The sequence below is a fragment of the Scyliorhinus canicula genome, chromosome 7, assembly GCF_902713615.1.
Source record: "Scyliorhinus canicula chromosome 7, sScyCan1.1, whole genome shotgun sequence".
Taxonomy (NCBI): Eukaryota; Metazoa; Chordata; class Chondrichthyes; order Carcharhiniformes; family Scyliorhinidae; genus Scyliorhinus; species Scyliorhinus canicula.
Window position 1 is genome coordinate 177089366 of NC_052152.1, and position 23770 is coordinate 177113135.

The 23770-nt window shown below is 44.7% G+C and overlaps 1 protein-coding gene across 1 annotated transcript in view; it reads right to left on the reverse strand.

Annotated features, from left to right (window-relative positions):
* The window catches only part of oprl1 (opiate receptor-like 1), a 54526-nt gene extending 31086 nt beyond the window's left edge, over positions 1–23440 (reverse strand). The window contains exon 1 of the mRNA XM_038803368.1: positions 23412–23440. The gene's annotated coding sequence lies outside the window, so the exon portion shown is untranslated. The remainder of the gene's footprint in view (positions 1–23411) is intronic.
* Between the last annotated feature and the right edge of the window lie 330 nt (positions 23441–23770).

Here is a 23770-nt window from a genome sequence, read left to right on the forward strand (position 1 = left end):
AATTGCAAGGCAGAGAAGACATAGTCAAAAATCAAAAAGGGCGACAGTACAAGGTACAGTGACTGAGGGGAGCTCAGTGAATAGGCCAGTAATACTAAAAGGAATAAAACTGGAGATGTTAAGATTCAAAACAGAGGTAAAAAAACCAACATAAGTGTACTTTACCTGAATGCTCGTAGTATTCGGAATAAAGTAAATGAGTTGATGGCGCAAATCATCGTGAATGACTATGTTTTAGTGGCCATTACTGAAACATGGTTAAAGGATGGTCACGACTCGGAGTTAAATATCCGAGGGTATCAAACTATTCGGAAGGACAGAGTGGATGGTAAGGGAGGTGGTGTTGCTCTGTTATTTAAGGATGACATCCGGGCAATAGTAAGGGATGACATCGGTGCTATGGAGGATAAGGTTGAATCCATTTGGGTGTAAATCAGGAATAGTAAGGTGAAAAAGTCACTGATAGGAGTAGTCTATCGGCCACCAAATAGTAAGGTTATGGTGGGGCAGGCAATAAACAAAGAAATAACTGATGCATGTATGAATGGTACAGCAGTTATCATGGGGGATTTTAATCTACATGTCGATTCGTTTAACCAGGCCAGTCAAGGCAACCTTGAGGAGGAGTTTATAGAATGTATCCGCGATAGTTTCCTAGAACAGTATGTAATGGAACCTACAAGGGAACAAGCGGTCCTAGATCTTGTCCTGTGTAATGACACAGGATTGATTCATGATCTCATAGTTAGGGATCCTCTCGGAAGGAGCGATCACAATATGGTGGAATTTAAAATACAGATGGAGGGTGAGAAAGTAAAATCAAATACTAGTGTTTTGTGTTTAAACAAAGGAGATTACAATGGGATGAGAGAAAAACTAGCTAAGGTAGACTGGGAGCAAAGACTTTATGGTGGAACAGTTGAGGAACAGTGGAGAACCTTCCAAGCGGTTTTTCACAGTGCTCAGCAAAGGTTTATGCCAACAAAAAGGAAGGATGGTAGAAAGAGGGAAAATCGACCGTGGATATCTAAGGAAATAAGGGAGAGTATCAAATTGAAGGAGAAAGCATATAAAGTGGCAAAGATTGGTGGGAGACTAGAGGACTGGGAAATCTTTAGGGGGCAACAGAAAGCTACTAAAAAAGCTATAAAGAAGAGTAAGATAGAGTATGAGAGTAAACTTGCTCAGAATATAAAAACAGACAGTAAAAGTTTTTACAAATATATAAAACAAAAAAGAGTGGCTAAGGTAAATATTGGTCCTTTAGAGAATGAGAAGGGAGTTTTAATAATGGGAGATGAGGAAATGGCTGAGGAACTGAACAGGTTTTTTGGGTCGGTCTTCACAGTGGAAGACACAAATAAAATGCCAGCGGCTGATAGAAATGAGGCTATGGCAGGTGAGGACCTTGAGAGGATTGTTATCACTAAGGAGGTAGTGATGGGCAAGCTAATGGGTCTAAAGATAGACAAGTCTCCTGGCCCTGATGGAATGCATCCCAGAGTGCTAAAAGAAATGGCTAGGGAAATTGCAGATGCACTAATGATGATTTACCAAAATTCACTAGACTCTGGGGTGATCCCAGTGGATTGGAAATTAGCAAACGTGACACCACTGTTTAAAAAAGGAGGTAGGCAGAGAGCAGGAAATTATAGGCCAGTGAGCTTAACTTCGGTAGTAGGGAAGATGCTGGAATCTATCATCAAGGAAGAAATAGCGAGGCATATGGATAGAAATTGTCCCATTGGGCAGACACAGCATGGGTTCATAAAGGGCAGGTCATGCCTAACTAATTTAGTGGAATTTTTTGAGGACATTACCAGTGCAGTAGATAACGGGGAGCCAATGGATGTGGTATATCTGGATTTCCAGAAAGCCTTTGACAAGGTGCCACACAAAAGGTTGCTGCATAAGATAAAGATGCATGGCATTAAGGGTAAAGTAGTAGCATGGATAGAGGATTGGTTAATTAATAGAAAGCAAAGAGTGGGGATTAATGGGTGTTTCTCTGGTTGGCAATCAGTAGCTAGTGGTGTCCCTCAGGGATCCGTGTTGGGCCCACAATTGTTCACAATTTACATAGATGATTTGGAGTTGGGGACCAAGGGCAATGTGTCCAAGTTTGCAGATGACACTAAGCTGAGCTGTAAAGCAAAAAGTGCAGAGGATACTGGAAGTCTGCAGAGGGTTTGGATAATTTAAGTGAATGGGCTCGGGTCTGGCAGATGGAATACAATGTTGACAAATGTGAGGTTATCCATTTTGGTGGGAATAACAGCAAACGGGATTATTATTTAAACGATAAAATATTAAAGCATGCCGCTGTGCAGAGAGACCTGGGTGTGCTAGTGCACAAGTCACAGAAAGTTGGTTTACAGGTGCAACAGGTGATTAAGAAGGTAAATGGAATTTTGTCCTTCATTGCTATAGGGATGGAGTTTAAGACTAGAGAGGTTATGTTGCAATTGTATAAGGTGTTAGTGAGGCCACACCTGGAGTATTGTGTTCAGTTTTGGTCTCCTTACTTGAGAAAGGACATACTGGCACTGGAGGGTGTGCAGAGGAGAGTCACTAGGTTAATCCCAGAGCTGAAGGGGTTGGATTATGAGGAGAGGTTGAGTAGACTGGGACTGTACTCGTTGGAATTTAGAAGGCTGAGGGGGGATCTTATAGAAACATTTAAAATTATGAAGGGAATAGATAGGATAGATGCGGGCAGGTTGTTTCCACTGGCGGGTGAAAGCAGAACTAGGGGACATAGTCCTAAATCTACTTCCCCTTATTTTGAGGCTGAGTTTAGGAGGAACTTCTTCACCCAAAGGGTTGTGAACCTATGGAATTCCTTGCCCAGTGAAGCAGTTGAGGCTCCTTCATTACATGTTTTTAAGGTAAAGATAGATAGTTTTTTGAAGAATAAAGGGATTAAAGGTTATGGTGTTCGGGCCGGAAAGTGGAGCTGAGTCCACAAAAGATCAGCCATGATCTCATTGAATGGCGGAGCAGGCTCGAGGGGCCAGATGGCCTACTCCTGCTCCTAGTTCTTATGTTCTTATGTTCTTGTATAATGTCGAAACTTGAAACTGCTATAGAAAGGATCAAACACATGTGACAGGCAGAAAAAAAAAACAACTTGCATATGGTCCCATTATATCGTGCTGTGGGGGGGGGGGGGGGGGGGGGGGGCTGCAGAATGAGCCTGCATCTCTTTCCTGCTGCTAATCCTGCATTCAGCTGTGCAACGTTAAGTGGAAATATAAGAACATATCAAACATATTTTTTAAAAATATTTTTATTTTCCTTTGTACAATTTCTGCCAAATATACACCCACCAACAATAAAGAATAATCAGTAACGAATGCAATGTCTATCCCCATATCAATAACAACGATTCCATCCTCCCACCAAACCCCAAACATTAGCCCACATGTTAACATAAACAAATGACAAAAAGGAATTAGGAATCACACATGTAATTCGATGCAATCCAATTCTCCAAAGTGAATAATGAATAACGGCCATGAATTGCAGAACCCCTCCATCCTTCCCCTCAGTTCAAATTTGACCTTCTCTAGAGTCAGGAATTCCAGCAGGTTCCCCCACCACGCCAGGGCACAGGGTGGAGAGGTTAATCTCCATCCCAACAGGCTACAATATCTGCCTCCACACCCATTTCCAATCCCGGATGATCCGGAGGGCCTGGGCCCAGTTTCATGTGCACCACAGATTATCCTAGAAACCTCCTTCCAGTAATACTCCGGCTTTGGACAGTACCAAAACATAGGAACCCCCTGCCTGTCTTCCTCTCTGTAGTAGCACCTTTCTAATTCTGACCACCTTCCCTCCTCCCATGAGAACATATCAAATATGAGCGGGAATAAACCATATAGCCCCTCGGTCCTGCTCCACCATTCAATATGTTATGGCTGACCTGCCTCACTCCATATTCCCTCCCCCCACGTCCCATTTGATTACCTGAGTGACCAAAATTCTGTCTACCCCAGCCATAAATGGATTCAACGATGGAGCATCCACAATCCCCTGGGGTTGAGAATTCCAAAGATTCACAACCCTATTGAGTGAAGGAATTTCTCCCCATGTCAGTTCCCATATGCTGATTCCGTGTCCACTACTTTGAGATTCCCCAATATATTAGCTGGAATATTGAGCTCTGAAACAGCATGCTAATTGACATTGTGATCTGCATACTCTGTATTCTTCCAGTCGACGTTCACCAGGCAATGCCCTCACCAAAATAGCATTCAGTATCATTTGCCCCAGAGGACTGGAGAATAACCAATGTTGTTCCCTTGTTTAAAGAAGGAAGCCGGGATAATCCAGCAAATTATAGGCCGGTGAGCCTGACATCAGTGATGGGAAGCTTTTGGGGTGGCACAGTCGCACAGTGGTTAGCACTGTTGCTTCACAGCTCCAGGATCCCAGATTCGATCTCTGGTTTGGGTCATTGTCTGTGCGAAGTCTGCATGTTCTCCCGTGTCTGCGTGGGTTTCCTCTGGGTGCTCTGGTTTCCTCCCACAGTCCAAAGATGTGCAGGTTAGGTGGATTGGCCATGATAAATTGCCCTTAAATTTCCAAAAAAAAGCTTAGGTGTGGTTACTGGGTTACGGGGATAGGGTCTGGGCTTGGGTAGGATGCTCTTTCCAGGGGCTGGTCCAGACCCGATGGGCCGAATGGCCTCCTTCTGCATTGTAAATTCTGTGTTTCTATGAAAAGATTCTGAGGGACAGCATATGCACATTTGGAGGAAAATTAACTAGTTAGTGACAGACAGCATGGTTTTGTACGTACGGGGAAGGTCATGTCTTACCAACTTGTTTGAGTTTTTTGAAGAGATGACAAGGAAAATTGATGAAGGGCTGTGGATGTAGTTTATATGGAATTTAGTAAGGTGTTTGACAAGGTCCCACATGGCAGACTGGTACAAAAATTTAAATCACATGGTATTTGGGGTGGGCGAGCTAGAAAGATACAGAACTGGCTTGATTATGGAAGACAGAGAGTAGCAGTGGAAGGTGCTTTTCAGAATGGAGATCTGTAGCTAGTGGTGTTCCGCAGGGATCAGTACTGGGACCTCTGTTGTTTGTAGTGCATATAACTGATCTGGAGGAAAATATGGGTGGTTTGATTAGTAAGTTTGAGGATAACATGAAGATTGGCAGAGTTGCTAATAGTGCCAAGGATTGTCAGAGGATACAACAGGATATAGATAGATTGGAGACTTGGGCACAGAAATGGGAGATGGAGTTTAATCTGGACAAGTGCAAGGTGATGTATTTTGGAGCATCAAGGGCATGATTCTCCCAAAGGGAGACAAAGTGCCGACACCGGAGTGAAAACCAGAGTGTTTCACTCCGGCGTCGGAGGCCGCTCCTCGCCCCCTATTCTCCCACCCCCAGGGGGCGAGGAGCGGCGGCGCGTCAATCCCGCGCGCCAGGCCTTGATGCCCCCGTCAAAGCGCCGCTGCCTGAATGACGCGGCCAGCGGCACCTAAATGACGTCACCCGCGCATGCGCAGGTTGGCCGGCGCCAACCCGCGCATGCGTGGTTGCCGTCCTCCCCTCCGCTGCCCCGCAAGACATGGAGGATTGATCTTACGGGGCGGCGGAGGAAAAAGAGTGTGTCTTTCAGAGACACCGGCCCGACAATCTGGCACCGATCGCGGGCCAGACCCCTCCTGAGCACCCCCCTGGTGCTCGATCCTCCTTCCGCCCCCCATAGGCCCCACACGCAGCGGTCGTACGATGTTCACGCCGGCAGCGACCAGGTGTGGTTGGCGCCGGCGTGAACCAGTCGTATTAGGCAGGCCGCTCGGCCCACCCGGGCCGGAGAATCGCCGCTCGACCAGAGCAGCGATTCTCCAAGCGGCCTGTCGCAAAACGCAACATGCCGTTTTGGGGGGATGGGAGAATCGCGTGCGGGTGCCAGGGCAGCGTGGCGTGAATCACCCGGCACTCCCGCGGTTCTCCCACCCGGCGTGGGGGTCGGAGGATCGCGCCCCAAATCTAGTTATGAATTATACTGTAAATGGCAGAACATTAACATACAGCAGGATCTGGGCGTGCAGGTGCACATTTCCCTAAAAGTGTCAACACAGGGAGATGGTGATTAAGATGGTGATTAATCACCCGGCCAAGGTGATTAAGAAGGCATATGGCATGCTTGCCTTCATCGGCCGGGGCATTGAACACAGGAGTTGGGAAATCATGTTGCAGCTATATTATATATATATATATATATATACCTTGATTGGGCTGCATTTGGAGTATTGCATGCAGTTCTGGTCACCACATTATCAGATGGCCGTTCAAGCTTTGGAGACAGTGTAAAGAAGGTTCACCAGGATGTTGCCTGGTTTCGAGGGTGTTGGCTATGAGGAGAGGTTGAATAAACTAGGGTTGTTTTCACTGGAAAGGTGGAGGCTGAGGGGAGACCTGATAGAGGTCTACAAAATTATGAGAAGCATAGACAGGGGGGGAAGTGTCAATTGCAAGGGGGCACAGGTTCAAGGTGAGAGGGGGAAAGTTTAAGGGAGGTGTGCAGGGTATTTTTTTCACGCAGAGAGTGGTGGGAGCCTGGAATGTGCTGCCAGAGGATGTGGTGGAAACAGGAACATTAGCAACATTTAAGAGGAATCTGGATGGGTACATGAATATGGAGGAAATAGAGGGAAATGGACCGAGTAAGGGCAGAAGGTTTTTTTTTGGTTTGGTCATCGTGATCGGCACAGGCTTGGAGGGCCGAAGGGCCTGTTCCTGTGCTGTACTTTTCTTTGTCACCAATGTCATTTTGGAGCTTTAATGGTTCTTGTAATGCCCCAAGAAATAGGCCAAACCAATTCTAGTTTGCTGCCAATTGTGCTCATCAAGGGGATTTTAACTGTGTTCTGCATATACTTTTCAACCAGTCAATTTGATTAGAGAACAGGGTTGCTTTTAACTTTGTATATCATAATAAATTTGAAGTAAGGAAGATAGAATTCCCAAATGACAGATCATCGCTGAAACCTTTTCTTTTTATCTGTTGCAAAAGATTACTTTGAACGTGATTTATTTGAAGCTGATGATATTCTTGAGGCCCTATTAACATGTATCCCACCTATTTCATATTATCAGCGTAAAATGTCAGCACAAATATCATTCTTGAAATCTTCCAGTCCTTCTGCACTCAGACTTCTAACTGTTGTAATGAGACTTAATTGCCAGACATCAACTTTCTCTTCCAAAAGAGAATGACTAATTTCTTAACATCAAATGATAACTCAGTGAGACATCCAATGTCTCTTAAGCTTCAAAGGATATTCCTCGGGGTTCAATAATTGGTAATGATATAATCTAGAAGCTTCAATCAAGCAAGTATATGGAGATAGTGATGACAAGTCAAAGCACAGAAAATTCAGATAAGATACATTAGGATTGAATTAAAACAAACACCATGTTGAGAATATTATGAAATCGAGTATCATTTGTCTGAAGTAAGAAATATTATAAGCAGTGAAAGAATAGAGGTACTGACGATTTAAACAAACTACCGCAACTATCCGAGCAGCATAATTAATGGTTTGCTGAAATAATCACAAATTCTGAGTCATTTCATGTAACGTATTGAAGCTTGGAAGTAACTTATTTTTTAAAAAGTTATACTTCATGAATAGGCATATTTTAAAAACTGGAACAGCCTAGTATCTCTTACAAACCTTATTGTTCTTGTCCTGGATAACTGATGAAATGCTGTCAGTTATACTTTCCATCAAAACAAGTCTGATCGGGGAAATTCTTTCACCGGAAGGATATAGCAATGGGTTTACTGCAAGAGGCAGTATCAAATTATGTTGAAAAAAGTCAAGTTCACTTGCTTCTTCTGGGTTGCTAACTCCTTTACTAGCTTTGGAAGAATTACCAGCCAATTATTCATGTTCAATTAGTGATGGGTCTATTCGGGTACAACTGTTTACCATGATCTCATAATCAGAAGTGAAATCAAAGTCAAAACTCTTGTCTGATTCTTTACCCCTCTGGTCACCTTCAGTCTGAAATGTGCACTTCAGAACAGTTACCACTTCTTCCCAGGACCTAAAGCCTCTTTACACAAACCAGTTTCAGGAATCAGCAGTTATTGTGATGAACGCCAGAAAATCCATCAAGGACTCCTGCCAATTTCATAGAATTTACAGTGCAGAAGGGAGGCCATTTGGCCCATCGAGTCTGCACTGGCCCTTGGAAAGAGCACTCTACCCAAGCCCACACCTCCACCATATCCCCATAACCCAGTAACCCCATCGAACACTAAGGGCAATTTTGGACACTAAGGGCAATTTATCATGGCCAATCCACCTAACCTGCACATCTTTGGACTGTGGGAGGAAACCGGAGGAAACCCACGCACATGCGGGGAGAACGTGCAGACTCCGCACAGACAGTGACCCAAGCTGGGAATCGAACTTGGGACCCTGGAGCTGTGCAGAAATTGTGCTAACCACTATGCTACCGTGCTGCTCTGAGAGCCTGTTACCATGTTGCAGATGTGGAACGGGCAGTCGGCAACGATCCTTGTCAGGTTGCAAAATCCAGGCTGTGGTGGTCTGTTAAGATCCTGGAACAGACCCCAACATTTGTTAGGATGTTAGCCAAAACCCAAAACAAATTTTTTTTAAAATTTCTACAACAGTGAGGAAAGGATATTTCACCCCAGGTGTAATGACTCTGACCAGTAGGTTTCTTTTATGTCAAAACAAACTTTAATTTAAACACAGAATTAACCACATTGCCATCAAAGAAAATAGCTTTATAATTACTTGTTAAAGAGTTCTTAAACACATGGAGAAACTTAAACATACGCCTTACACTTTCACTATAAACATTCTAATCAAGCAACCCAATACAGTTCAAATGCCACTTATAAATAAAGTTAAAGTTTTGTAGAGAGAACCTTTGAAGAATAACCTGAAAATACTTCTGTCTGGTCAGAAGCCTCTGCTCAACGTGACAGCATTTGGCAAAAGTACTGTTCAACTTAATTTCTTGCTGACTCCAAAACTACAGACACACCTGGCTCCTCCCATTAATTATGTTACCTGTATCCCACTATGCTGTTCCATCACCTGCTAATCCCTCATAAGTTATCCACTCTCCAGCAATCAAAACACAACTGAATTGGCCCCATTATCTGTAACCAATTAAATGGTTGGATTCATTCATGACCTCACCTTTTACAACTCTTAATTTCAGTTTTGGCAGACACACATTCTGAATATCTTAACCGAGGTTATTTAATAATATTACTGCAACAAATATATATAGATCTAAAACCAGGCTTTTAAAAACCTTACTGCAACAGATATAGAATACAATATATACACCAATTTCTTACATTCATCACAAGTCGTGCATTTGACTTAATCCTTCACTGCAATCCTGCTGCAGGATCACAAAAGAAACCCAACTGCTTTGGCTTGGGGAGAAAGCTGGACAGAGATTGCTGACTTGGGATGCTTTTGCTGTGTGGCATTTTCATTTTTGACAGAAGTGGAATTAATGTACTGTAAGCGTTGTCCCACTGGCAGCAGAACTTCTTGATTGACAGGAAAAAGACCAATTTCTAAATTGTGTTGTGTCTACCATCGCAGCAATGACAACCATTGAGGAAAGTTGAGTGGCATGTTTGCTATTACTGCTGTCTGACTTTATAATGGACTAATGGTCTCCTACCTTGAACCTTGCTTATTATAGCTCTTGCTTGCAGGAGAAAGGTAATTGAAAGCCCAGTGCTTGTCCAGCAATACTAAACCTGCCAGATAGATTACCTGTCTTCTAAGCATAACCAGCAGGACGCTTGCTGTGTGCATAAAATGCAAGTCTTTTGATTAGTTCACGGGATGTTGGAATTTGCAGTCAGATTTGTTGAATGTTGGGTAATTATTTGCATTCTATCCACCAGGAATTTTCAAATGATTTTTGTTGATAAGGAATCCCTTGTACTCAATCGTCATTTTGAGAACTACATTGTTCTCACGGCGCTGAGGACCTGTGTTTGATCCCGGCCCAGGGTCACTGTCCATGTGGAGTTTCCACATTCTCCCTGTGCCTGTGTGGGTCTCACTCCCACAACCCAAAGATGTGCAGGGTAGGTGGATTGGCCACACTAAATTTCCCCCGATTGGAAAAAAAATTCTGAACCAGAGTAATTATTGTTAGAGATAGCAGTGGGTATACCTTTTAAATTATAAAGGTCTCTGATTTTCCCCTGATCATCTTACAAGACAATGGGCGCGATTCTCCGCCCCCCCACGACGGGTCGGAGAATAGCGGGAGGGCCTTCCCGACATTTTTCCCGACCTCCCGCTATTCTCCCCACCCCCACGGCCGCCCCACGACACGAATTGCTGCTCGCCGTTTTTTTACGGCGAACAGCGATTCTCCCCTATCCGATGGGCCAAGTTCCCAGGCCTTTCCGGCCATTTTCACGAATTTAAACACACCTGCTCTCACCATTTGTGAAAACGGCCGCAGAGTGCCGTTCTGCACAACCATGGCACCGATTGGCACGGCCGCACCACGACCGTGCCAAGGGTGGCATGGGCCCGCGATCGGTGGGCACCGATCGCGGGCAGCGGGTCCGATACCCGCGCACTCTTTGTCCCTCCGCCACCCCGCAGGATCAGTCCGCGGGGCGGCTGAGGGGCATGATGGACCGCGCATGCGCGGGTTTTACGCATATGCGCGGCTGACGTCATCGTGCGCCTCAGCCGCTGTGAGTCTTAGCGGCCGGGCTTCGCGAACGTTCGCTAAGCCCGCGATGCCGTTCTTCACGGGGCCGCGATGCTAGCCTCGACCGGGGGGGTGAATTGGGTCCCGGGAGGGGGCGCGGAGGCTGCCATGAAACATGGCCGGTTTCACGGCAGCCTTTACGACTCTCCGCATTTGCGGAGAATCGCGCCCAATATACATTATTAGAACAATAACAGGTTTTAATTAGTATTAAAGTGATATCTTCAGTGAGTGAGTTAATTGATCATTATTCAAAAGAGCATGAGTGTGCTTCATGTTGTTATTTGTGTAGTAGGTTATAAAGGTCCCAAGGGACCCTATTAACAGTTGTGAATATTCACACTGAACATGGCATAAATCACTTTCTAGACAAACACAATTTCGCTATAAATGTTTGTTGTGATATTAACAAATAGTTTTTGTGTCGCCAGGGCACCTACATTGTTACAAATAGAAAGTTTATAGAATTATTATGTTTTGGAACTGTCTTGTTAATTTAAAGTAAAATGGAGGAATGAGGGGGCTTGTGACCTGCTTTGAATTCTGCCCGGCAACAAGCCAGGGTGGTTTAGTTGTTAAAGGTTAAAGGGGGCACAGCTGGTTTACTGGGAAGATGTTTCATGATTTTCACATTTGTGGACAACGGCAAGAGCATTTGTGCTGACTGCGGGTAGATTGTTAGTCTTCAAGTCTCACAGGGTGCTATTACAAATGCCAGGTTTTGGAATTGGATATATTTTAAACTATCTCTAATTCCAATATAGAATAAAGTTGGTTGTCTTGAAGATAGCGAAGTAACATTTTGTCCTGATTATAAAGTGGAGATGAGGTTTGAGATGGGGAAAGATCCACAGAAAGCCATTGTGTTAACGGGTTACAGTTTTTCTAAGATATCGCTGAATTTCACACGCACAAATTAGTCTTCATGAATCTGCCTTCTTTTATATTGTTAAAACCAAAGGTTTAAGTTTCCAATCTCAGGGCAGGATTTGCCAGACCCAATTTCCACCCAAAGTCGATGGAACTTTTGCTGGTCCATCAAATGTCCTATCCTGCCTGCAACAATTCCTACAATAGGCAGGACCGGAAACATCCACCCTGAATTTCAATTTCAGTTTCCTTAGCAGCCGGGAGGGCCAGAGTCCTTTCTCAAATTCCCTTTTCAGTTTTCCCTTTTAAGTTTTTTTTTAATAAAGTCTGTCTCTCAAAAAATACAAGTTTGGAGCACAGATACTACATATCTTCCATGCATCACACAACCCACGTTTGTTGTAACCACCTGGAGTGTCTGAACTATTGGATCAGATTTTGCAACAGAATAATGGCGGGACTAACAGTGCTCTGGAGTCTGCACATGTGCAGTAAAACAATGGAAATTCAGACCAGCTCTTCCATCACTTTTTTACACCGTACTTGCTGAGAGATTTAGAATTAAAATAGATGTTGGATGTGAAATTGTGTTACTTATCCACTACACATTCACTAAACATGCCAGATATAGTTAGGGCATGTCCATTCACACATAAGTGATTTTTCTTAGCAGCATGATCAGGCTGACAAACAACGTCTCTGGCCCTGCAAATGTAATTTTATAAGTGTGGAATATCATTCCTTCAGAATTTTATTATTGTAAGAGTTTTTTAAAGAACCTTTCTTTCTTTCTGACTCTTTTGTCTATCGATTTTTAATTCAATATTTATTTCCCTCTATTTCACTTTCTGTACATGATAAAAGTTTTAATTAATGCTCCCTGGTTAAGACTCTGAGGACAACTTTAGCCCACAAATTGTGTAGATGTGATTCTGGTGTGTGGTTAAGGAGCAAAACATTTGTAACAGGAGTGCAACCTGCCTCAGACCAACTCACCGTTGATTTGAAGAAATGAAGAGTGTATTCACACTTGCTATTCTTAAAGAAAACTGTTTCCTTTTATTTGTTCACGGGATGTGCATGTCTTACCCATCACTAATTGCACTTGAGAAAGAAGCACGCACTGCCTGCACCGGACCCAGACCCTGTGAGTGATGCTCCTGATGTTGACCACCTGGACCATGCTGCTCCACCACATGTGTTTCAGAATATTCCTGTCATTGGCTGGACTGAAAGCTTCCTACTTTTCCCTGACATTTTCTGCTCAGAATTCCAAGGAAGCTTTAGTGAGCTCAGGAGCTTTTTTCCATTTTCTGTGCAGCAAACTTAATCCAGGGTCAATCGGCAATGCAACCACATTTTAAGGTGCATAGTCACACTAATGAATCCTACTTACCTGCTGAAAGTAGACATATGATTCTGAATCAGATGGGAAATCCACATATGAGATTCTAATGAGGCTTTTGAGTTAAAATATCCTGGGTCCATTTTCTGGGACAATGTGCAAATCAATGGGACAACTCACCATACTATCCCATCCACCCAAATTCTACCCGGAGTTAAAAATGGGGCAGGAAATCATGTTTGGTGTTGCAAGTCTGACTGTTGTGAAGCCTCTGTAAAAAGAAGCAACTTTTCCTAAAATGTCAATATTTAAAATAAGAGAAATAGGGTGCAATCTACTGGCTGAGTCGGAGCGAGATGCAGACGGTAAATCCTGGAAGAGGCCTTCCCCAGGATCTCCGACGGCCTCAACACCTCTAATTAGATCTAGTGAGATGTCACAATCTGGGTCCTGTCCACAATGGGCGTGAACCAGTCTCATACAGTTAATGGGTTTAAGAACCCACTTAACCATGCTGATATCGGATCTAACCGGCTGCCGGCATCTATTGGCCTCTGCAAGGAGACGCCGCCAGGCACCGATTAGTACTGGTCCACACAAATGTGGACCATGTGGAACGCCACTTGGGGGAAGGGGGATGGGATCTATCAGGCCATTGGAGGCCCCTGGGTGGTCAAGGCAGGGCCGGGTGGCACCATGGCTCTCCCCTGGCACCCGGGAAGCTTGGCATTTTCAGGCCGGCATCTTGGCACTGTCAGGCTGGCACCTTGCCACTGCCACCTTGGCACTCTCAAATTGCCAGATGGCTCGTCCAGGGTGGCATTGTCAGGGGTCAAGGCCTGAGGCAGGTCATGCTCATGAAAGGACTGATGAGAGGGGAATGAAGCGGGGGGGGGGGGGGGGGGGGGGGGTAATGGTGAAGGGTGAGTATGAAGGGGCCTCCGGAAGATTTGGCGAGGTTCTGGAGGAGGGCATGGGAAGACCTGAAAAGGCGGGCTCTCAGCAGCCCCATAGTGGGCTGTCCTCGCTTGGAGAGGTGTGGGGCAATTCCCAAGTGTGTGGGGAATGACAGTGTCCATGGGTGGGGGGGGGGGGGGGGGGTTGTGGGGGACCCTTAAGCTCACTTAGAGATTGAGGCACCTGTTCAAAATGGTGGCCCAATCTCTGAGGAGCCGGTCTGGCCAACAAATTCAGCTCCACAGTGATGAAAAAAATTCGAAGTGTGGGCTTACCTGGAGAGAAACTCCCCAGGCCCACTGCGGGCACGATTAAAGTCACATTTGAGAAGCTAGCCTCACAGATAGTCTCACTTTAATATGCATTTCCAAGATGTAACCGAGGCATGGGATCTAACCCCCTCACCTTGGAGACCTCGGAGGAGCGCCATTCGGTGTTGGTCTCCACAAAGGGGACCAAACAGAATGGCGTGTGTGGTGCCCTCCCACGGGATTTTAGACCCGTATGTGCTTGCCCTTTGAGCAGGGTGGCACCCACGAGTTGCTGGTGGAACCCTGGCACTGCCAACCTGGCACCCTGGAAGTGCCACCTGGGTGCCAGGCTGGCACTGCCAAGGTGCCCAGGTGGAACTTCCAGCTGGCAGGGGCACTGCCAGGGTGTCAGGCTGGCACTGCCAAGCTGGCGTTTTTCACATGATGGGGGTCAGGCACAGGGGTGCCTTGCATGGGTACAGGGAGATGGGGATGGGAGCGTTGAGGACTCCTTTTATAGGTGAGTTGGGGCTTGGCGTGGGTTTGGGAACCATGTTGGGGGTCGAGAGATCGGGGCGACATTTAAAATTAACACTTAGTCACTAACCAGGTCTCGCAAGGCATTGCAGCCATCGAGGTCCCAGGAGAGGCCTCTCCCAGCATTTACCGGCCGCGTCCCGCTCCGATTCCGGGAGGATGCGGCCGGTAAATTACGGCATAAGTGTGGTTGGAAAGCAGTGGGGAACTCACTGACAGGGCAGGGGAGAAGCCCACCAGACAAACCCGCCTAAAATGACACTTAGAAACCTTTCCATTAAACCGAGCCCGTATATTGTGAAACCAGTTAGAAATTAAACTTTCTCAATATTTTGAGTCTTTACAAATACAGAGAATATATAAGATCAAGTGCTGTGCGTCCATCATTGATGCTGTGAATGAGAAATAAATCACTTCATGGTTTAACTCAGGATTAGCTGTAGAGTGTTCAAGGAATTTATGACTTGTGCAGGAAGTTTGCAAAATATTTAGCTTTTAAATTAAGATTTTGATGGAGAATTTACAGTAAAACTGTTATCTTGATGTGAATTTCAATTCCCCCTTTCAGAAAACTCCAATGAAAAAGCATTGTGCATTGATGCTCTTCATTGCTCAAGTGAAATGATTGGAATGACAACAATGTCACGGAATATGCCGAAAACCTGCATAGTTGTCATGGCACATTGTGAACAAGTGTATGCAATTAATATGGTACAGAAATTACAGGGAATGATAGTCTGAGGGACTTACAATTACTTACACCACACAATCATTTGCTGGTATGCAGACACCACAGAGGTACTTGCTGAAAAGATTCACCAGATAATTGTAGGTCTGCCCACCCACTGCGATTGTGAATATGGCGATGCCTACCACCAATTCACCTCATCACTGAAACTGGAAAATAATGGCAGCACTGTGATTTATGGCCTTATTCCCGATAATTGATTCTCATTCTTTGTTATTCATATTTCATTCACACGGGATAATCTGAATAGAATCTCCAAACTCATCAGGTGTTAAATAATTACAAGTCTTTGTAGCTAAACAAAAGTATAAATTACAGATCCACATGTATTTTAACATATTGTCAAGAGCTGAATTATGCATCTGGAGTACGTGAGGAAAACATGCCCTTGATAAAATGATTCACCAAATGAATATAGAAACAGAAGTTAACTGAAATGAAAAATGAAATGAAAATCGCTTATTGTCACGAGTAGGCTTCAAATTAAGTTACTGTGAAAAGCCCCTGGTCGCCACATTCCGGCGCCTGTTCGGGGAGGCTGTTACGGGAACTGCATTCACTTCTTGGGTATTTCCAATTTGACATGTTTTTGACACAATTCTGAATGCGATTAAGCACGCCAATATAGGAGGAAAATAGAATGGAACATGTTCCTTTACCATAGGTAGCAATATGAACAAGCACCAGCAACTGCTTGTGTTTCACAATCAGTGTCACTAGCTGACAATCAGTTGAACATTTTTCTCGTTAAAACTTGAATCTCATTAAGCAAATAGAATTTAATGCACATTTTATGACTTAAGCAAAAAAGGTATTCCAATGGATATTATCTTAACAATTCAAATAATTTATAATGTGAACACACTCTTGGTACCACGTGAGGCAGATACAGTTAAGAATGATTACAATCTTAGCATTGATGATACATATTGCTTCCTTTCAAAAATAAGTATAGATTTGCATTGTGAATGCGTGTGCAGATGCAGGATTATAATTATATTATAATTATATTAATCATCTTCCCCAGAAAGCAGTGGTGGCTGAGTCATTGAATTTATTCAAGGTGGAGTTAGACAGACAGTCAAGGGTTATGTGAGGTAGATGGTAAGATGGAGTTGAGACACAACCAGATCAATCATGATCTTATTGAATGTTGGAGCAGGCTTGAAGTGCTGAATAGTTGTGGTGATTATCCCTTTAAGGGTAACACAGCAGAGTAAGGATCACTTGGCATGGATGACCAATCGGGAATCTGAATGGGCAGCACGGTAACATGGTGGTTAGCACAATTGTTTCACAACTCCAGGGTCCCAGGTTCAATTCCCGGATTGGTTCACTGTCTGTGCGGAGCACGTGCTCCCCGTGTCTGCATGGGTTTCCTCCGGATGCTCCGGTTTCCTCCCACAGTCCAAAGATGTGCAGGTTAGGTGGATTGGCCATGAAAAATTGCCCTTAGTGTTCAAAATTGCCCTTAGTGTTGGGTGGGGTTACTGGGTATGGGGATAGGGTGGAGATGTGGGCTTGGGTAGGGTGCTCTTTCAAAGAGCCGGTGCAGACTCAATGGGCCGAATGGCCTCCCTCTGCACTGTAAATTCTATGAAATTCTATGAGCAGTTCACTTAGGCAGGAGGCATTTCAGGACTAGCAGGAGACCTGCTGCTGTTCTTGTTGATCCTTGCACATAAATCCTTTGTTGCTCACTAATGAAGTCTCTGAAAATGCATCATTACAATGGCATAGACCTGCTCCTAAGTCCCACGTTCCTTGGAGAAAATATTCGGCGGGATTCTCCAGTCCCCCAACCGTGTGTTTCTCAGCGGTGCACCATTCGCTGGTGGTGGGATTCTCTCTTCCTGCTACTTGTCAATGAGATTTCCCAGTGAAGCACTCCCCTGGGAAACCCATGGGCAGGGGTGCACTGCTACTGGGAAAAAGGAATCCCAACGAGCAGAGAATTCTGGCCACCATTTCCCTGAACAACTGGCTCAATCCCTGCCACTGTGGTTGTACTAGTCCTGACGCACTGTGATGCTTACTCTGCTGATTTCTAATCAATTCCCCCAGCAGAGAATCATGGAACACAACAATCTAGCTTCTGACATTCATCACCAATATCGTGGTTGCTGTGAATTCTGGGCGAAGTTAACATGACAAAATAATGATTACTCTGACAATTCTGCAGAAGAGATGCATTCTAACAGACTCTCAAGTCTAACCTTGAATTTTCATACACCCAGTGATCCATGAATGTGATGACAGTTTAAATGAGGTGATCAGGTGGCCCTGACAGATGCAGGATCCCCAGCTGATATTGTTCCTCAAACAAATCACGTGTGTCACTATTGATGACAGAAATGATTAAGATTCAACAGATGGCTGTGGTGTGTCACAGTTCACAGGCAATCCAAGTTGCTGTGATCAGGGGAGCGATTGAACAAAACAGAGACTGTTGTGGGAAGCTGGCGCTGCCAGGGTGCCAGGCTGCCAGAGCCAAGGTGCCGGAGTGGCATCAGCAGTGCCAGGTTGTCACCCTGCCCAGAGGCCAACAGAGACAAGTGTGCCTAACTTCACACTTTGATATGCAGATTTGGGTCCCATTAATCCAGATCGTAATATTTTGCAAGATCTGTTAGATCTCGCACAGCGTAGCGAGTCGGGTTAATCTCACAAAAAGACTCTCCCGCGTCGGGCATGGCCACTAGATTTCACCCAACATGTACTTTTACATGCATGATGTAGTGCTGAGTGATGGATAGTGATAGTAGAGGCTCCAATATTCTTTCCACCACATGCTTAACCAGGCATTACCCCTGCTTTTACCACCTGCAGTTGGTATGTTATTAATAATAATAATATCTTATTGTCACAAGTAGGCTTCAATGAAGTTACTGTGAAAAGCCCCGAGTCGTCACATTCCGGCACCTGTCCGGGGAGACCAGTACGGGAATTGAACCTGCGCTGCTGCCTTGTTCTGCATTACAAGCCAGCTGTTTAGCCCCTTAAATCAGCCTCTGTGCTAAACCAGCTTCTATTTGGCTGCTTTATGAATTAAGGCTTGGCTTTCAGATCCTGGGTAGAATTCAGACCCCAGGCTCCCGGATTAGAGGCAGGGACAGTATTCACTGTGCCTCAAGACGATTGTGTAAAGTTACGAAACAATATGACATTTAAACACCATAATATATGGAGAATATCCCTAATGTATTGACATTCTATTGTCAAAAATGTGATCAATTTGTTTGGGATTTTATGAATATCATAAGAAAGATGAGTCAGGACTTCAGAATATAATCTCTGTAATGTAAATAATCATTGTAATAATTGCAGAGTGAAACAAGGAATCTACATATTTCCTCATAAACCTTGTAGCTGGATATGATTCAGAAATTATGTGTAAGTTTGTTACAGGTATGTAGATAGGCCAACAAGAGGCAAGTTACTAGTGGTGTTCCACAAGGATCTGTTTTGGGGCCACTGCTGTTTATCATTTTTATAAATGACCTGGAGGAGGGCGTAGAAGGATGGGTGAGTAAATCTGCGGATGACACTAAAGTCGGTGGAGTTGTGGACAGTGTGGAAGGATGTTGCAGGTTACAGAGGGACATAGATAAGCTGCAGAGCTGGGCTGAGAGGTGGCAAATGGAGTTTAATGCAGAAAAGTGTGAGGTGATTTATTTTGGAAGGAGTAACAGGAATACAGAGTACTGGGCTAATGGTAACATTCTTGGTAATGTGGGTGAGCAGAGAGATCTTGTTGTCCATGCATATAGATCCCTGAAAGTTGCCACCCAGGTTGATAGGGTTGTTAAGGCGTACGGTGTGCTAGCTTTCATTGGTAGAGGGATTGAGTTTCAGAGCCATGAGGTCATGTTGCAGCTGTACAAAACTCTAGTGCGGCCGCATTTGGAGTATTGCGTGCAGTTCTGGTTGCCGCATTACAGGAAGGATGTGGAAGTATTGGAAAGGGTGCAGAGGAGATTTACCAGGATGTTGCCTGGTATGGAGGGAAGATTTAATGAGGAAAGGCTGAGGGACTGGAGGCTGTTTTGTTAGAAGAAGGTTAAGAGGTGACTTAATAGAGGCATACAAGATGATGAGAGGATAGATAGGGTGGACAGTGAGAGCCTTTTCACTCGGATGGTGATGGCTAGCACGAGGGGACATAGCTTTAAACTGAGGGGAGATAGATATAGGACAGATGTCAGAGGTAGGTTCTTTACTCAGAGAGTAGTCAGGGCGTGGAATGCCCTGCTTGCAACAGAGTGGACTCGTCAACATTAAGGGCATTTAAATGGTCATTGGATAAACATATGGATGATAATAGAATAGTGTAGATGGGCTTTAGAGTGGTTTCACAGGTCGGCGCAACATTGAGGAACATTGCGCTGTAATATTCTAAGTTCTAGGTACAAATCCAGCTACCCAAAAACTGTTTATGTCCTAAAACTGGACATTTTATTTCGTGGACCATGTAAGAATCCTAATGGGAGACAAGTGTTTAAGTAAAGGTTTAATAATGTAAGCATTCAAACCCAAAAGGATTGTTATATTCTGCTAGTTTTAGTTAATTACCTAACCTCAAATCCACGTTAGAAGGCAAAATTCCATACGTGCCCTTTGGTCAATAGCAGTATGAGGAACAAAGTGAATTCTTCCATGCAGTAGCTTATTATTTCCCATTCTCTGAGTCAGAGCAGCCCTTGACCCCACCTGATCTCATTCAGCCCAGCCTGACCTGAAACTTAGTCACAACATTGTGCCAGTCTCACCATTAGTGCCCTGCTTCAGGAAAGGGGCTGGTTTAGCATAGTGGGCTAAACAGCTGGCTTGCAATGCAGAACAAGGCCAGCAGCGCGGTTTCAATTCCTGTACTGGCCTCCCTGAACAGGCGCCGGAATGTGGCGACTTGGGGCTTTTTCAGTAACTTAATTGAAGCCTACTTGTGGCTTCTATTATTCAGCTATTATTATTGCTGGTGAATTAAAGGACTGTATGGCAGTTTTTGCTGTTACTGACAGGTAAACAGCGCCTTTACGCACCCACTGAAGTATCTCTTACCTGACCTTTACAATGAAAAGAAGCAACATAGAAGAGGGAAACATGCAGCCTGACGTCAGGGCTGAACAAGGCTCATAAAGAAAGGATAAGCAGATAAGGAGCAGACAGATGTATGAGGCTGAAATCAGCCATCACCTTGTCGCAAAAACTGGCTAGTTCTGAAATCCGACACAGACCTGGTCCCGAAGTTACTGGTCGGATTGGATTTGTTTATTGTCACGTGTACCGAGGTCTAGTGAAAAATATTGCTCTACGTACAGCTCAGACAGATCATTCCGTACATGAAAAGAAAATACATAGGGCAAAGATAAAATACACAATATAAATATATAGACACAGGCATCGGGTGAAGCATACAGGAGTGTCGTACTACTCGGTAGAGAAGATGTGTGAAGAGATCAGATCAGTCCGTAAGAGGGTCGCTTAGGAGTTTGGTAACGGTGGGAAAGAAGCTGTTTTTGAATCTATTAGTGCATGTTCTCAGACTTTTGTATCTCCTGCCCAATGAAAGAAGTTGGAAGAGTGAGTAAGCTGAGTGGGAGGTGTCTTTGATTATGCTGCCCACTTTCCCAAGGCAGCTGGAGGGGTAGACAGAGTCAATGTATGGGAGTGTGATGAACTGGGCTGTGTTCGCGACTCTCTTGTTCACGACTGTCTGTAGTTTCGTATGGTCTTGGGCTGAGCAGTTGCCATACTAGGCTGTGATGCAGTCATATAAATGTAAATGTGGGTATGAATCAATATGGACATGCCGAATTTCATTAGTTTCCTGAGAAAGTATAGGCGCTGTTGTACTTTCTTGGTTGTAGCGTCGACGTGGGTGGACCTGAACAGATTTTGGTGATGTGCACACCTAGGAATTTGAAGCTGTCAACCATCTCCACCTCGGCTCCTTTGATGCAGACAGGGGTGTGTACAATACTTTGCTTCCTGAAGTCAATGACCAGCTCTTTAGTTTTGTTGATATTGAGGGAGAGATTGTTGTCGTTAAACCACTCCAGTCAGTTCGCTATCTCCCTCCTGTATTCTGACTCATCGTTATTCGAGATCTGGCGCATTATGGTCGTGTTGCCACACAAACCTGCAGGTGAAGTTAGAGACTAATTTTGCCACGCAGTCGTGTGTGTACAGGGAGTATAGTAGGGGGCTAAGTACGCAGCTTTGCGGGGCCCCGGTATTGAGGACTATCATGGAGGAGGTGTTGTTTATCCTTACTGATTGTGGTCTATGGGTCAGAAAGCCGAGGATCCAGTTGCAGAGTGAGGAGCCAAGTCCTAGGTTCTGGAGCTTTAATATAAGTTTGGCTGGGATTATGGTGTTGAAGCTGTAGTCACTAGGAGTCTGGTGTAGGAGTTCTTGTTGTTGAGATTCTCCAGGGATGAGTGTAGGGCCAGGGAGATCCCTGTGGACTGGTTGCGGCGGTATGCCAATTGCAGTGGATCTAGGCATTCGAAGAACATGGAGTTGATGTGCTCCATGATCAACCTCTCGAAGCACTTCATTACGATTGATGTCAAGGCCACAGACGATAGTCATTGAGGCACGTTGCCTGGTTCATCTTTGGCACCGGTACAATGATGGCCTTCTTGAAGCTGTAGGGGACCTTGGAAAGGAGTAGGGCGAGGTTGAAGATGTCTGCGAACACATCTGCCAGCTGGTCCACGCAGGCTCTGAGTGCATGACCAGGGACCCCATCCACACCCATCGCCTTCCAAGGGTTCACTTTCACAAATGCCGATCTGACTTCGGAAGCTGTGACGGTGGGTATGGGTGTGTCCGGGACTGCTGGGGCAGTTGACAGCAGTTTGATGGTTTCATGCTCGAACCGAGCATAGAATGCATTGAGTTCGTCGGGGAGGGGTGCGCTGCTGCTTGGGATTCTGTGTGGCTTCGCTTTGTAGCCAGTTATATTTTATGTTGTTTAAGCCTTGCCACAATGGACGAGAGTCTGTAAATGCTAGTCTGTGACTCTAGCTTGGTCTGATATTCTCTGTTGGCATCCTTGATGACTTTGCGGAGGTCGTACCTAGATTTCTTGTATAGATCAGGGTCACCTGACTTGAATGCCTCAGACCTGGCCTTCAGTAGGGAGTCAAACTCCCTATTAAGCTATGGTTTCTGGTTGGGGAATGTACGTACTACTTTCTTAGGCATGCAGTCATCTACACATTTGCTGATGAAGTCTGTGAAGGTGTTGGCATACTCGTTTAGGTTGGCCACTGTGTTCTTAGATATGGACCAGTACACATAGGAGCTAGGAGCTCTTCTGTTGCCTCGGACCAGCACTTGACGACCTTCTTAACCCGATTCTCCCACTTAAGTTTCTGCTTGTATGCCGGGAGAAGGAGCACTGTCTTATCGTCTGGTTTTCCGCAGTGCGCCCTTGATTTTTGTGTAGCAATGGTTAAGAGTGTTGTCACCCCTGGTGGAACAGGGGATGTGTTGGTGGAATTTTGGCAGTACACTCTTGCGGTTGGCCTTGTTGAAGTCCCTGGCCAAATGAACAAGGCCTCCGGGTGTTCAGTTTCATTGTTATTTATAACTGTGTACAATTCATCCAGCGCCTTCTTCGGTTCTGCCTGGGGTGGGATGTAGACTGCTGTGATAATGGCCGAAGTGAGCTCACATGGAAGGTCAGGTATTTTGAGCCACTCTTCTTGTACAACATTATGGATCTTTTAAACCACCCTGTGAAAATGGTTAAGAACACAAACAGCTTTTCAAGACTATCTCGAGAAAGATCACGCTAAAGAACTTGCTCCTAATTGCTATTATTGAGTTTATGTAATTGACTGTCAAACCAGTAGGGATCTGAGAAATGAATTTTAAACTGCCAGCTGATCAATGCCAATTGTGTTACTTACATGGTCCTGAAAAAGAAGAGGCGAGTGCTACGCTAGCTTGTATTCACACCAGCTGAATCGAACTCCTGTCGCTTTGTCCTTCTCGCTTCCATTATAGAACACGCTGTTAAAATAAAATGTATCTTTAAAACTATGAAGCCAATTTGAACTCTGTACAATAAAGAGGAAAAGAAAGATCGGACTAAAGGAAATAAAAAAAAGTATGAAAAAGTTAAAAAATTTAAAATTTCAAACAAAAATGTTCTACCTATAGGATTGAGACTTTACAGTTTACATTGAGCCCTTTCTAGGCAGGACAAGTTGATTGGGAACACAAACCATTGAACAATAGAATTCCTACAGTGCTGAAGGAAGCCATT